This window comes from Schistocerca nitens, chromosome 10 (genome assembly GCF_023898315.1).
Source record: "Schistocerca nitens isolate TAMUIC-IGC-003100 chromosome 10, iqSchNite1.1, whole genome shotgun sequence".
In the NCBI taxonomy this organism is placed as follows: domain Eukaryota; kingdom Metazoa; phylum Arthropoda; class Insecta; order Orthoptera; family Acrididae; genus Schistocerca; species Schistocerca nitens.
Window position 1 is genome coordinate 176833795 of NC_064623.1, and position 15367 is coordinate 176849161.

The window sequence follows — 15367 nt, forward strand, 5'->3', positions numbered from 1 at the left end:
GCAGAGTGAAAATCTCATTCTGGAAACATCCCCCAGGCTGTGGCTAAGCCATGTCTCCGCAATATCCTTTCTTTCAGGAGTGCTAGTTCTGCAAGGTTCGCAGGAGAGCTTCTGTAAAGTTTGGAAGGTAGGAGACGAGGTACTGGCAGAGGTAAAGCTGTGAGTACCGGGCGTGAGTCGTGCTTCGGTAGCTCAGTTGGTAGAGCACTTGCCCGCGAAAGGCAAAGGTCCCGAGTTCGAGTCTCGGTCGGGCACACAGTTTTAATCTGCCAGGAAGTTTCATATCAGCGCACACTCCGCTGCAGAGTGAAAATCTCATTCTGGAAACATCCCCCAGGCTGTGGCTAAGCCATGTCTCCGCAATATCCTTTCTTTCAGGAGTGCTAGTTCTGCAAGGTTCGCAGGAGAGCTTCTGTAAAGTTTGGAAGGTAGGAGACGAGGTACTGGCAGAGGTAAAGCTGTGAGTACCGGGCGTGAGTCGTGCTTCGGTAGCTCAGTTGGTAGAGCACTTGCCCGCGAAAGGCAAAGGTCCCGAGTTCGAGTCTCGGTCGGGCACACAGTTTTAATCTGCCAGGAAGTTTCATATCAGCGCACACTCCGCTGCAGAGTGAAAATCTCATTCTGGAAACATCCCCCAGGCTGTGGCTAAGCCATGTCTCCGCAATATCCTTTCTTTCAGGAGTGCTAGTTCTGCAAGGTTCGCAGGAGAGCTTCTGTAAAGTTTGGAAGGTAGGAGACGAGGTACTGGCAGAGGTAAAGCTGTGAGTACCGGGCGTGAGTCGTGCTTCGGTAGCTCAGTTGGTAGAGCACTTGCCCGCGAAAGGCAAAGGTCCCGAGTTCGAGTCTCGGTCGGGCACACAGTTTTAATCTGCCAGGAAGTTTCATATCAGCGCACACTCCGCTGCAGAGTGAAAATCTCATTCTGGAAACATCCCCCAGGCTGTGGCTAAGCCATGTCTCCGCAATATCCTTTCTTTCAGGAGTGCTAGTTCTGCAAGGTTCGCAGGAGAGCTTCTGTAAAGTTTGGAAGGTAGGAGACGAGGTACTGGCAGAGGTAAAGCTGTGAGTACCGGGCGTGAGTCGTGCTTCGGTAGCTCAGTTGGTAGAGCACTTGCCCGCGAAAGGCAAAGGTCCCGAGTTCGAGTCTCGGTCGGGCACACAGTTTTAATCTGCCAGGAAGTTTCATATCAGCGCACACTCCGCTGCAGAGTGAAAATCTCATTCTGGAAACATCCCCCAGGCTGTGGCTAAGCCATGTCTCCGCAATATCCTTTCTTTCAGGAGTGCTAGTTCTGCAAGGTTCGCAGGAGAGCTTCTGTAAAGTTTGGAAGGTAGGAGACGAGGTACTGGCAGAGGTAAAGCTGTGAGTACCGGGCGTGAGTCGTGCTTCGGTAGCTCAGTTGGTAGAGCACTTGCCCGCGAAAGGCAAAGGTCCCGAGTTCGAGTCTCGGTCGGGCACACAGTTTTAATCTGCCAGGAAGTTTTTTATTTCTTCTCCATGGATTTTAATACCTACTCCGAACTTTTCTTTTGTTTCCTTTACTGCTTACTCAATATACAGATTGAATAACATCGGGGAGAGGCTACAACCCTGTCTCACTCCCTTCCCAACCACTGCTTCCCTTTCATGCCCCTCAACTCGTACAACTGCCACCTGGTTTCTGTACAAATTGTAAATAGCCTTTCACTCCCTGTATTTTACCCCTGCCACCTTCAGAATTTGAAAGAGAGTATTCCAGTCAACATTGTCAAAAGCTTTTTCTGAGTATACAAATGCTATTCATTTAAATTTGTTCTAGTTCTTCTCTGAAATTATTTCATTCATGGTATGTTACACTACTCAGTTCTTCTCATACATTCTTCATCAAACCAATATGTCTTCCATTGAGCCCGTACATGTCCAAAACCTCCCCTGCTGCCTCGAAGATTGCAGTCTTACATTGTTTCCACATTATTTCTATATGTTCATTTGATGTGTCAGTATTGATCTTAATCCCCTCTTCTATTTTCGTCTCATATGCTCTCCGTATTTCTTCTGTCTTTAGTTTCTTAATGTCAAAACTCAACTGTTTGTGGCCTTTTTGTTTACTCAATAGTGAGATCCTTAGCCTGTACCTAATTCTCACTAGATGAATTGCAGTCAGCTCCACATTGGCTCCTAACATCCATTATGTCTGATCTGTGCCTGCGGTCAATCAATTTATGGTCTATCTGATTTCTAGTTTGTCAGTCTCGTGACATCCATGTTTCTTTGTGTGTCTTTTTGTGTGGAAAACGTATACTGCTGACAGTCATATTTTTACTTATATCAAAATCTACAGCCCTAATTCCATTGTCATTTGATATTTCATGGAGGCTATGTCTTCCTATAGTTGGCTGATAAGCCTCTTCTTTTCCTATTTTTGCATTCAACTCTTCTAATAAGATCTTAACATCATGTTTAGGAGCCTGATCATACAATTGCTCTACCTTCCTATAAAACTCATCCTTCTCTTGTTCATATGCCTCCTCTGTGGGTGCCTTTATATTTATAATTGTTATGTTGAAAAATATTCCCCTTAATCTTAATGTGCACATCCGTTCATTGATTGGTTCCAAGTGCATTTCAGTCCTTTAGCGACCACAAAACCTGTACCAAACGTATTCGTCTTCCTGCCACTATACAAGATTATGAAATTTCCTGAGTCCATTAGGTCATTAGCCTTCCACCTAATTTCCTGGAGAGCCAATAGTTTTATACCATGGTTGTTCACTTGCATTAGCAGCTGCCATAGGGCTCCAGCTTGGTATAGGCTCCACACATTCTATGTTCCTATGTAAATATCTCTTATCCTTTTTTTGTTTGCTGGGGTCGTCATCAAACTCCTGTGTTAGCATTCGCAACAAGTGATTTTTACAGGGAAAGATTGTTAATCTTCCGCCCAACCATTTGAGGGCTTGCCTCTTACAGCTTGCCGGGTAGCTGGTTCCATTTTCAGGGGAACATCCTTCGCCTTTGTAGATCCCTCTACTGACTGCAAGGCAGCAGTTGATGGTTGTGGCTCATTGCCTTTTTTCCAAGCGATTGGCCCTCATACCTGCTGGTTTTGGTCCGCCTCAGGCATTTTATTTCCCTGGTACCCTCCATATCTGGAGGGCATTCCCCGATCTGACACTTCAGGAGGTGCCTGATGGGGAACCAACCACCCCAAACGGGTAGCTGCATTTTTAAGCACTTAGTAAACATTTGATACTACTGGTATAGTCAGATTTGAGTTGTTCTTAGAAGCAACAAACTATTTTGTTTTTGAAATCACCGTTAAGTCTATTAACAAGACGCAACTGAGCACATAAGTGCCTTTCTGTGGAATTTCCACAACCCTGTAGAGTGTAGATCCTTCCTGAAGAATGCTAGAGAGGCAAGGCCATGTGTGGTTATCTGAGCACTATAATATACATGCATTGTTGTTGTGGTCTTCAGTCCTGAGACTGGTTCGATGCAGTTCTCCACGCTTCTCAATCCTGTGCAAGCTTCTTCATCTCCCAGTATTTACTGCAACCTACATCCTTCTGAATCTGCTCACTGTATTCACCTATTGGTCTCCCTCTACGATTTTTACCCTCCACGCTGTCCTCCAGTACTCAGTTGATGATCCCTTGATGCCTCAGAACATGTCCCACCAACCGATCCCTTCTTCTAGTCAAGTTATGCCCGAAATTTCTCTTCTCCCCAATTCTATTCAGTACCTCCTCATTAGTTATGTGATCTCCCCATCTAATCTTCAGCATTCTTCTGTAGCACCACATTTCGAAAGCTTCTATTCTCTTTCTGTCAGAACTATTTATCGTCCATGTTTCACTTCCATACATGGCTACACTTCATACAAATACTTTCAGAAACGACTTCCTGACACTTAAATCTATACTCAATATTAACAAATTTCTCCTCTTCAGAAACGCTTTCGTTGTCATTGCCAGTCTACATTTTATATCCTCTCTACTTCGGCCATCATAAGTTATTTTGCTCCCCAAATAGCAAAACTCCTTTACTACTTTAAGTGTTTCATTTCCTAATCTAATTCCCTCAGCGTCACCCGACTTAATTCGACTACATTCCATTATCCTCGTTTTGCTTATGTTGATGTTCATCTTATATCCTCCTTTCAAGACACTGTCCATTCGGTTCAACTGCTCTTCCAAGTCCTTTGCTGTCTCTGACAGAATTAAAATGTCATCGGCGAATCTCAAAGTTTTTATTTCTTCTCCATGGATTTTAATACATACTCCAAATTTTTCTTTTGTTTCCTTTACTGCTTGCTCAATATACAGTTTGAATAACATTGGGGAGAGGCTACAACCCTGTCTCACTCCCTTCGGAACCACTGCTTCCCTTTCATGTCCCTCGACTCTCATAACTGCCATCTGGTTTCTGTACAAATTGTAAATAGCCTTTCGCTACCTGTATTTTACCCCTGCCACCTTCAGAATTTGAAAAAGAGTATTCCAGTTAATATTGTCAAAAGCTTTCTCTAAGTCTACACATGCTAGAAACGTAGGTTTGCCTTTCCTTAATCTATCTTCTAAGATAAGTCGTAGAGTCAGTATTGCCTCACGTGTTCCAACGTTTTTATGGAATCCAAACTGATCTTTCCCGAGGTCGACTTCTGCCAGTTTTTCCATTCATTTGTAAAGAATTCGTGTTAGTATTTTACAGGTCCATACGCGACGATAATGACATGTCAGCAAATGAATAGGATAAGTGTATTTGTAACTGTATTTGTATTTTATTATGTTATGTGTACAGTATGTGGAACGGATACTCCAGAAACTTTATGTAATGTAACTTTATGAAAGACGCTCAAAAACAAAGTGCAAAAACATAAGAAACCTGGCTGCAAAGTGTTAGATTTATGTGTGTTAAAACAATATGTGGGTGTGCGTGTGGTAAACACCAAAATGGCATGAATTGTCTGTGCTCAACAACGACGTAAAAGCAGCAAGGAACATACCTTGTCGACGTGTGTTGGTTGTACGACTGGTCTCCCCACTGAATAAGTCAGAGCGGAGAGGTGAATAAATTCCGCGGGCTGCTGATATGGAAACCAGCAGTCACCACATCGAAGATTTCACAAAGTATCACGCCGATTAACACGAACTTTACGAATTTACGTAGCGAAAGCCACTGTAAACGCATGACAAGGACACTCTGGCCTCGTATTGGACTTCTGAGCGCGAACTGTGATGATAACGGAAGTTGAGCTGCTCGTGTGTACTTCGCAAATTAAACACTGCGCAGATTCTGATTGACAATAATGGGACTATGCGGTTGCAGCATGCACTTTGTTAGGAGAGAAGACTTATTGCAAAACTGTTGATTTCTCGAAACCCTGAATTGCAAATACAAAAAATGTGTGTATATTATATGTGTGTGTTTGTTTTCTAAGAATCTGATATGCCCATATTAATTGATAACCATTCAAGATAGCTCCAATGGCCGAAAATAAAGGCTATGCCCATACCAGCCAGGATTATCAAGCCTCAAAAAAGGAAATAAGCTCAGCCACTGTGTACCTTTGTATGACATCAGTGCACAGTGGGGTGCAATGGTATTGAATCGTATTATTCTTCTTTCTTTTCTTTTCTTATATATATAACCTACATGTAAACTGAATGAGCTATAAAGCAAAGACACAGCCAAAAGTAAATTAACGAGTTGTTTTGTGGTAAGGATAATGTTTTGATACATTGTTAAATATCTGTATGAAACAAAGTAAGAAATACGTTCTTCAATTATTCATTCATGTATCTTCACCTTTTTGTTTCGGGAGGTGGTAGCGTACAGACATATGCTAGGGTCCTTCATACCAGCATTGTTAAAAACGTTTATTTTAACCATTCATTCAAAATTTTACAAAAAGAGTTATTAGAAAAGGAACATTTATTCGCATGGTTATAAGTTCAACTCCTGTCTGTTCATCATTTCAATTTTGTTTGCTGGGGTCGTCATCAAACTATATGCATATAGGATCCTGCATCAAGAGATTCGGTCAGACAAGAAAATTAATGCCGTATTTGGAGAAGCGTTCCTGCATCGACATTGTCACACTCAAGACTAAACACAATGGAATTAATGTAAAGGTAATGACTCAGACTTGATAGGCACCTATTGAACTTGGTTTACTTACACTAAAGATATTGTGCTTTGTGTGTTTAAGAACTTATAGATAGATCGACAGTTTCAATGCTTGTGGTGGTTATTTGATACTGCACTCTACTGGAAGCAGCAGTACATAATGCAAATTATGTTTATTGACCTTGAATGGAATGATATTCAAGGTCTGTTGATATTGATATCTGTTGAAGTTCACCCAAGATTGTGCACAGATTCATAAATTACCTTCAAAATTTTCTTAACTATTCTTTGCAATCTATTTTTCCAATTATTCAAGCAGTTATTAATCCAGTTCCATATCAACATCTCACTATTCAAATGTTAAAAAACGCCATTCTTTGGAATAACCGGTGCACTCAGTTTGTTCCAGCATTATTTACAATATTTGATTTGGAAGGCTCTTGACAACGTGAATTAGCTGGATGACATAACTGTCTGAGGCACAATTCCACAAGAACTCTTACACAATTTGGAACCTATTTTCCAAATTCTACAACTAGTAAATCTGAAATGCAACAAAGACAAGTATGTCTTCCTTCAATGTGAAGTACAGTGCTTAGGACAAATATTGTCTGCACACGACATCAAGTCAATGGCACAACACATGATGCCATTAGAAACCTTCCAGCTTCCCAAGGATGTCAAGTAATTACATTCTGCATTAGGACAAATAACTTATTATTGGAAGTTTTTCTCTCACTTAGCTTCCAGTGAACCACTGATGAATGACCAATTGTAGTTGTTACAAAAGGCAACAAATGGAACTGGACACTGAATGACAATGTGCATTTGACAAAGTAAAACAATGTTTAGTTCACACCAAATATCTTACAATATATCTTCTGGCAAAATGTTTACAAATGCTGTAGATGTTTTAGACTAAGGCTTACACACAGTTCTCTTGCATAGACATCATGGGTCTGAACGAGCAGTTGCATTTGCCTCAAAGAATCTGAGTGGCACAAAGAAATTACAGTCAAATCGGGGAGGCCATCACCATTATACTAGCAGTAAAGGAATTTCATGGCGATATTTACAGAAATAAATTTATGCTTCTCACAGAGCAGAAGTCTTTAGTTGCAGTCTTTGCGCCGAACAGTGCTGATCCTACACAGACAGCTCAATGCTTACAGTACTGGGTTGCCCTCTTTGTCGAATTACGACTATGAAATTATGTTCTGTTCCACTGCACAACACATGAACACAGATTTGCTTTCACACCTGCTAATAGGACTTTGGAAACCTTCCCATTGAACTTAAATTTAATTGCCAAACTTGTTATTGAAGATCCTGTCTTGTCTAAGATCAAACAGAATTTTCAGTCAGCGTGATCTAATGATAAGATGTTATTTAATCGACCAGAGATTAAATCTTATTGGAATATGATGCATAGACTTGCATTATATAAAATTGTTATTTGGTACATTCAGAATCAAACATCTGTGCTTAAAATTGAGGTTGTGTTGCTACTCATGCCACATCAATGCCATTGGGACACAATTCGTACCAAACACATTGCTGGAGAGCATTGCTAGTGGAAGAATATTGACTAGACATTGAAATGATTGTAGCTAAATGCCATTACGTCAAAGAAACTAGTGAGCTCCACCTCAATAACATTTTTCGTGGCCACAGACATCAGAACTCTTGTCTTGTCTGCTTACTGATTTTGTAGGACCATTTGTCTGAAGCTACTGACTCATCCTTATCAACGGTTTCTCTAAATTTTCGTTTGTGATAATATGTTCCGATATCTTCCACAAATACTATTCAGGCTTTGGCTAAGGCCTTCTCTAACGAAGGACTGTCGAAATATACTGTCACTGACAATGTTACGCAGTTTTCTCCTCAGGAATTTAAACTGTTTTGTGAAACCAATTACATTTTACACTTCAGGCCTGTGCTGTTTCTTTCTGAGCCTGATAGGCTCACTGACAGAATGTACGAACTTTCAAGTTGCATATAACAAAGCTGGTCCTACAGAACAATAAAGACAGTTCTTTATTGGCCTTCCAACCTCAGTACAGAGCCACTCCACATTAGGCTCAATCTGCAGTAGAGGCACTCCATGTAAGACCGCATTGAACATTAATGTCAATTTTAAAGACATGGGTGCACCATGACAACAGTTGAAACAAAAATTTTTTAAGCTGAATGATTCAGCAGCCGGCCAGTGTGTCTGAGCGATTCTAGATGTTTCAGTCCAGGACCGCGCGACTGCTACGGTCGCAGGTTCGAATCCTGCATCAGGCATGGATGTGTGTGATGTCCTTAGGTTAGTTAGGTTTAAGTAGTTCTAAGTTCTAGGGGACTGATGACCTCAGATGTTAAGTCTCAGAGTGCTCAGAGCCATTTAAACCATTTGATTCAGCATTCACTTCAATGTTCAAGTAAGGGAGAAAGACATGGTTACCAGGCATAGTCACAGTGCAGCTCGGCAATGTTACTTTTAAGATTACATATTTACCTGGAATCGCAACAGTTCATGAAAATCAAATTATGCTGCACCCCACTCACATGTGTATAGGAAGAACTACCGGGCTGTTTTCTTTTACAGAATCAGAAGACCTATGTGCAACGAACTGTCTGAGGGACCTCACAATGCAGGTGGTAGCTGCCCCTGCCAGCATCACCAGGAGTGGGCTGCAGCTGCAAGCAGCCTGTGATGAACCAGTGGATGTGGATGTCATTCCTCCCACCTCTACAAAGCCCACAGACATCGAAATGGTGAACCGCCATCCAATGAACTTGCACAATGTCCTCATCCATCCCTACACAACTCCTGCTCCCAACCCATCACTCATGGCTCATATCTCTGAAATGGACCTAGATGCAAGAGCTGTCTCATCTGCCATCACCACCTTCTATAGTCTCATCACAAGCATCAGCTGTTCCATCAATGGCAGTGCTATCTGTGAATGCAGTCTTGTGATCTACAAGCTCAGCTGCAACCACTTTGATGCTTTCTAGGTGGGCATGACAGGCAACAAGTTGAAACTTCCTGGCAGCTTAAAACTGTGTGCCGGACCATGACTCGAACTCGGGACCTTTGCCTTTCGCGAGCAAGTGCTCTACCAACTGAGCTACCCAAGCACGACTCACGCCCCGTCCTCACAGCTTTATTTCTGCCAGTACCTCGTCTCCTACCTTCCAAACTTTACAGAAGCTTTCCTGCGAACCTTGCAGAACTAACACTCCTGAAAGAAAGGATATTGCGGAGACATGGCTTAGCCTCAGCCTGGGGATGTTTCACTCTGCAGCGGAGCGTGTGCTGATGTGAAATTTCCTGGCAGACTAAAACTGTGTGTCGGACCAAGACTCGAACTCGGGACCTTTGCCTTTCGCAGAGCAAGTGCTCTACCAACTGAGCTACCCAAGCATGTGCTTGGGTAGTTCAGTTGGTAGAGCACTTGCCCGCAGTAGCTCAGTTGGTAGAGCATTTGCCCGCGAAAGGCAAAGGTCCCGAGTTCGAATCTCGGTCCGGCACACAGTTTTAATCTGCCAGGAAGTTTCATATCAGCGCACGCTCCGCTGTAGAGTGAAAATCTCATTCTGGAAGCATCAAGCTGTCTGTCTGTATTGGCACTGAAAAACTGTGACCAAGATACAGGTGGACCACCCGGTTTCTGAGCACACTGCTCATCACAACATTCTGCATTTCAATGATTGCTTCACAGCCTGCTCCATCTGGATCTTTCCTTTTAACATCAGCGTTTCTGAATTGCACAGATGGGAAGTTTCTCTTGCAGTATATTCTACATTCCCATAACCCCCCTGACCTCAATGTTCGATAGTCATTGTCCTTCACCCACCTATCCCCTTCCCTGCCCACTCCAGCATGACACAGCTTTCTGATGCGCCGAAACACCCACAGTCTTTTTACTTCTTATCCACTCCATCCCTCACCCCCCCCCCCCCCGCCCCACATCTAACCTCCTGACTGCACCTAGCCGACCCGTCCTGTCCTGAGCATGCCCCTGTATCCTCCCACGAGCAGAACTTTACCATCCTCTACCTCTGTCTTGCTATCCCTATAACCCTCCTCTCCACAGTCTCATAGTTACCCCCACCATCCAGAGACTACTTCTTCTATTGTGTGCGGTTGCTCACAGTCTGGCCTTGGTGACCAGATACAGTGGTCATGTGTGTGTCAGTTATGCTTGTGGGAATGCGTGTGTTTTGTCTAATTTCGAAGGATGTGCTGTGGTCGATAACCAACTTGTTTAACACTTTTTTGATGTACCTGTCTGCGACTCAGCCTCTCCACTGTATAGTGAGCAGCAATCTATCCTTTTCATAATATTGTGATTATTACATCCTGAGTTTTCTTTGAAGAGCTCTGTACATGTTTATATTCATTGGCAATACTTGTTTATCAAACCTTCAATATATGGAAGCGACCTCACACTGCCAATAATACTAACAAAAATTATCAGCTGACACCGCTATTTTTAAAGGAAGCATATGTTGAAATTGTATTAGCTGTAGCATGCAAGCAGTATGAAACAACGAGAAAGGGGAAATGGATTCAAAAATGGTTGAAAAAAATGACCAACTCGTCACTTGTTAATTTACTGACTGAAATCAGAATCATAGTTTTTTCTTTCATTTTTATTTCAATTCCCTACAAAGAGGATGGTCTGTCAGCAGACGAAAACTGCTCTTCATCCAAAGGTTACATAAACTGTAATTAAAAGACAGTTAAAATATATAAAAAGATGACAATAATGGATGATTTTGTAAAAAAAACCATTGGTGAACGATATTGACGATTTGTGAATAACAAAAGACAGTAAATGAGGTTCTTGTAAAATAGATATGGCTGGAAAATATTGATGATTTTTAAACCTCATTTGACGATTTTATGTTACAGATAAAATGTAGTCACTGATGAATGGGGATAATACTGTGGCGTAATGGTGATGCTATGTGATACATGAAAAAATGGTTATTGTGTAGAAGCAATGATGAGTATGACTATGAGGCCCTGTAGAACCACAGGTAGCGACAAGAAGCTGGCAAGATAGATGAAGGGGGAGAGAGAAAATGGAAGAATGGTGTTAGCTGGAGCGTTGTGATTAGGAGCGGAACGATGGGTATACCTCGGGACAGACTTCATTGTTGAGGAATGGGACTTGGTCAAAATTCTGGTGGGAGAGAATGGATAAAGCACGAGCGTGCATGTTAGGTGGAATAGGGATGTGGTGGTGCAGGAGGGCACCTGGACTGGTTACTAATGCATGATAAACTGGGTGTTGGGACTGGGTTTTGTGGTTAATGTATTGAATCTGAAGGTGCTCTAGAAAGAGAAGGAAGTGTGGGAAGTGGATGAGTTGGCAAAAGATGTGAAATGGGGAAGGTAGGCGAATGCAGAAGGCAAGGATGAATGAATGTCTTTCCAGGATTTCTAGGGAAGAGATCCACGCATTGGTGGCATAAGTTAAGGTGGGACGAATGTGGGATTTACAGGTGAGGATAATGGTAGAAGGATGTACACCCCATGTATGGTCTGTTAGTAGTTTTAGTCGTTATTGGGCTTTGTGTAGGGTGGTAATGAGATGTGTGTTCCATGTTAGTTTTCTGTGAAGAGTTAGTTCTAATTATTTTACTTTGTTAGTCAGAGGGATCGGTTAGTTGAAGATCGAGAGATGGAAATCAGGACGATGGACATGCCAAGTGGTGCGACCAATGATGGTAGCTTGGCTTTTATGTGGATTTGTTTGAAGTTTTCACATATGACACCACTCAACCAAAAAATTCAAGTGGTTTTATAGGGAGACATGGGAGACTTGAAGGGTGTGGTGAATGGCAAGGTATGTAGTGTAATCAGCATATTGCAGGAGGTATATTGGGGGTGGTGGTTTGGGAATGTCTCCAGTGTACAGGATGTAAAGGAGGGGTGAAAGAACAGATTCTTGAGGCACACCTGGATGAAAGATGTGGGACAGATGTGGTTGATTATAACATATGTATGATGGTGGTGAAGGAAGTGCACGATAAGGTGGACATAGTTAACTGGGAGTGCATAGGTTTGTAGCCTGAAGAGCATTCCTGAATGACATACCCATACAACGTCATCTTGGATATGCAGAGAGACAATTATGGTAGACTTCCATTTATTCAGTTTATGGGAGATTAGTTGGGTAAGACAAAAGAGTTGGTTGTCGATGGAATAGTTTGTAGAAAAGCGACACTGAATACTTGGAATGGCTAAGTGGACTGCAAGGTGCTGACAGATTCACTAGGTAACAATGGCTTCGAAGTTTTTGCTGAAAACTGACCTGAGGCTGTCGACATGATGTCTGTGAGGGTGGTTTATCAGATTCCAGGAAGAGGACGATTCTAGATATTTTCCACAGCTCTGGGTAGTCATCTGTGTTGAGGATGATATTGTAAAGGATGGCAAGGGTTTCGTGATAAGCTCTGGGACATTCGTTAGGCAGTGCCAGCTAACTGTATTGTGACCAAGTGAAGTGTTTCGCTTTGTAGTAAATGCTTGTGTAATTCTGTCGGCTGTCATTGGCGTGTTTAGCCCTGTTTCTGGAGTGCTGTGTAAGTACTGAAAGTTCAGTGTGAGAGGTTGGATAGTTGTGTTGGTACATTTATTCGTGTACGGGTCCATCGTGTAATCAAAGTTGGAATCATGTAGGGTGATAAATGTGTCTTCCAGGTAGAATGTGAAGTTATTGGCTTTGGTGATGTTTTCTGGAAGTGGTCTGTTGTTTTGTAGGATGTGATAGATAGGGGTGGGGTTGTTTCTGATGAGTCTAAGAAATGCTTTCCAATATTTTCTGGAGTTTATAGATATTTTGTTTAGTTTTGTGTGTGTCATGTGCTATTCCTAACGTCATTTGGCTTGTAAGTAACTGCAAACATGTTGCTAGAGCGGTCGGTGGCATGTGAGTGTGCCTTGGTCACCAGTACGAAGCAATTCTCTGTATGCACGATGAGATTCTTGGAGCTGGACGAGAGGGCATGGACGGAGAGTAGGACGGCCGTCTTAGAGATTCTGGAGTCAGATATGGTTGAAAATTGCATCCGAGATCGTGTGTTGTAAGAAATCAGCCACACCTTGGATGTCATCAGGATTTTGAAGGTTGGAATCGTGGATGTCGACTACGTCATGAATTTCGGCACTTTATGCACTCCTGTCTTCTCGAGAATAATCCTGGATATGTCGAGGTGGATCAGAACCCTAAACTCAAAAGGTTTCATAACTTATTTTCCGATGAGTCCTGCATTTTATGACAAGTCATCATTATAAACGCGAGATAAAATAGAGAAGCAATATACGTTAGGGAGAGAGACTATTGCAGTCATCAAGAGATTAAGCGTAACTTTAAGATTTCTGATGACAAGTATGTCTTTCTAATGGTCGATGTTTAGTTTTGTAATAGCAGCGAACACAATTAGCAAAGTTCTATAGAAACATGTGAAGCAGTTATATCATGGTTATATCTGCCTGGCAAGGAGTTGTTATGACAATTAACATAAAACATTCTTTTTAGGCTTTATGGTAATTAGGTGAAACTGACATGCGTTCCGCAGACCTCTTACCAGTCACTGCAGATATATGATGTAATTTTCGAAGTGGAAACATTTTTCCAGACTTCTGTCACGGCAGATATGTGGCGTAATTTTCGAAGTGGGTACAATTTTCCAAACTGGTATGTAATTCACCAATTTATACTGTATTTTCAAATTAATAAAGTAAGCAGTGACCTCCATTAATCATTCTAAAGTGGCACATGCAGAATGTTTACCCTTCCATAGTAATATTAATTTTTTTATTAAAAGATTATTTAAAATTGAATCTGAAGTATGATATAAACAATGGCGAAATGAAAACATAAACAGTGCACACTGACATCGTGTACCTTGTTCACGAATCTCTGCAACATCTGAAGGAGGAATTGTCAGTCAACAGTTGACCTCACACGTTCAGTATGTAGGTATTGACGATACTGAGAAATATTGAGGGCCTTCAATACTGTTCGTCAATATTTCTAGTTATAAAAATATCTCAATACGCGCCCTCATACAGATAATACACTTAACAGTTTGGCAATATTATTGAATGTGAGAGGACCCTTGAGATAGGAGTTGCATCTCTTTTGTTTTATACTCTTTGTACGAAATCCACAGCACGCGCAGAGTTGATACGTATCTTTTAGGTTATGATGAGGAATGTGAAATGCTTTGGAATTGGAACTGTATAGCTATGTTGTTTTGCGTTGAACTGTGACGACGTATTTGAAGTTTTGTTTTGAAATTCTCTTGCTATGGTTAGAATGGTTTAATAACTTTAGTATACATCTAGAAACTGTGTAATCTACTGATAACTCGCCTCATGGATGCTTCAAAGGAAAGGTAATTAAGCTGATAATTTCTCGGTACATAAACACTTTGATCTAAGCAGGTCTGAGAAGCGATATACCGTAGTTTTAAGGACAGTAATGTGTAAAAATCTATTACTTTAAGTAGCTATATGTGATGTATTGAATAAGGAGTGTTTGTATACTAATCTTGTGGGAACTTCAATCGCTATGCCTATAAACTGTGTATGCTAAACCGCTTTTGGAAATATATTTTCGACTATATCTAGGTGTACGTTTATGTGCGCCTGCACTCAACAAATAAATCAAAACCATCAACTTAGTTTGTAGTTGTTTAGTTCCATTCGCACTTACATATTAGACAAGTCGTCTCGAAAGTTGGAAAACAGGTTGCGTTGAAGTAAAGCCCGTTCTTTGTGGCCAAAGTTATTGTTGACGAGTCAGTGCATGTATTTTAAAAGGTACACAGAATTAATTTCTACGTAAATTCTTAATGCGAGGGTAGTCATAAATCTTTATATTTAAAATACGAAAATCTTGAATTCATGAACAACGAAATCCAAAATGGCGACAATACTAGGATTCTTCGAGTCTCTCGTAAAATGGGCAAATGGTTTTGTGCCCTGAAACTGATATCTTTACTGCCTTTTGTTCTTCGCTGTTTGATGATAGTTGTTGTATGCAGTAAAACTCTTTGGACATTTAACACGCTTTGAGGTTATATTAATCGTCAGAGGTCAAAACTTGCTTCACAGAGTTTCAGTATGAACGTTAAAATTCCATTTGTGTAGTATATTTTCCAGTTATATGCTAAAACAGTGCCCCAAAAACATGAGTAGGTTAACTTCTTGAGAATGTTCAAATGGACGTAATTTATTTT

General features: G+C 41.4%; 1 long non-coding RNA gene across 2 annotated transcripts in view; it reads left to right on the forward strand.

The window, feature by feature from the left end:
• The first annotated feature begins 14341 nt into the window (after positions 1-14341).
• The window catches only part of LOC126210513 (uncharacterized), a 29394-nt gene continuing 28368 nt past the window's right edge, over positions 14342-15367 (forward strand). For both annotated transcript variants that reach the window (XR_007540688.1, XR_007540689.1), the window contains exon 1: positions 14342-14521. This is a non-coding gene — a long non-coding RNA (uncharacterized LOC126210513). The remainder of the gene's footprint in view (positions 14522-15367) is intronic.